This window comes from Physeter macrocephalus, chromosome 10, assembly GCF_002837175.3.
Source record: "Physeter macrocephalus isolate SW-GA chromosome 10, ASM283717v5, whole genome shotgun sequence".
Lineage (NCBI taxonomy): Eukaryota > Metazoa > Chordata > Mammalia > Artiodactyla > Physeteridae > Physeter > Physeter macrocephalus.
The window spans coordinates 18,274,317-18,275,889 of NC_041223.1; positions in this window are offsets into that span (position 1 = coordinate 18,274,317).

The following is a 1,573-nucleotide window of genomic DNA, read 5'->3' on the forward strand; positions in this document are numbered from 1 at the left end:
TCCCTGGAGTCTCAAATCTGTTAGAACTCTGGGGCTAAATCAGTCCCACGGGAGACAGGAAAGGAGAGCTCTGGATTGAGCACTGGTCCAGGGATGGCACGCAGACTGTGCTCGATGCTGTTGACCACGGAGCCCCACGGGGTGTTCCATGGAACAGGATGCCCTTCAAGAACTGAGGCACAGAGATGTGGAAGGACCTGCCTTTTACCAGGGAATTTCTTGTCAATGCCAAAAGTGTATTTACACTTGTTTAGGGGCTACAAAGGAGGAGTAGAGGATAATTAGTACTAGATGGAATTACAGGGATCCTGTTCAGAGTTCTTGAGATGAGGTGGAGCTTTTCAAATCCTACTTGCTCTGTCTTGGTGTAGGTGGGGACTTGGGACACAGCATTCTGGTTATTATCATTGTGAAAATGTGCCAGTGTGATAGCAAGGAAACATGATTTTCCATAGGTGTGTTGGGACATAAAACCTATTGAAAATCTTTGCTGTGGAGATTGGGGAGTTTGTTTTTAAGGAGGGACTAGCCCAGCTAGATTTGCATAGAAGATAGTAGATCACTTTAGTTGTTATATACAGGATGGCCTAGAGATAAAAGTGAGATATTAGAAAGCTATTGTCATATACCAGGTGGGGTCTCTGAAGCAAAGAAGGTACTTTGGGAAAGGAGATTGAAGGGGTGACTTCTAGGGATGTTTAGGAAGTAACCTGTAAAACAGCACCCAAAGAAACACTGCATTAAGATCCCTTTGACTGTAAGAAACTGTTTTGTCCATAAACCGGGAGAGAGATTGAAGTTCCAGTTTTAACTGACATAATTATTAGAGGCACACAGTTTCTGCAAGGTGAACTGTTGATTTGGAAAGGGGGATTAGAAGGATTAAGAAATTTGACCCAGCTAACATTGCCTATTACAAATATGCTTTACAGTCCAAGATTCAGAAGATATCAGATATCAGAAGAGATTAAAATCCCGGTGACTTTTAAGCCACTAACTCAGTATTATTTTGAAATGGCAGAAAAAAAGAGTATACAAAAAAGCAGGATCGGGGGAGGGCTGCTCTTTTGGAGAAAAAAATTTAAGAATACATCTCTGGGGGAAAAATTTTTGCTTGGGGGAGGTGATTTTTTTTTTTTTTTCTGGCACAAGTTATTTAAGAAGTGGTGAATTTGCTGAACAGTCTCTTTGTGTCCTAATACCCAAAGGCGCACTTCCACATCTGAGATTCTTCTTTAAAGGTTCTCCTTTTAGGTGGTGTAGTAATTTGTCTAGATTTCACTTCATCCAATTTTTTTGAGGCTTTGAAATATACCATAGAAACTTATACAATGGAAAGCACTGACCCGGTCCTCCTCTTTCCACTTATTTATAGCTTCATTTTAAATAAAGACTAATCATTAATTGGTTAAAGTAAAATTTCCATGTCTAGTTCCAGAAAAGTGTACATGAGCATACTGACAGCCTGGATCTTGCTGTGAGCAGCGTGGGTTCTGAATTTGGCATGTCTGCAATTATTCAAACATGGTCATCTTTCATTAGTTACTGATAAATTAGGCAGGATGACAAAAGT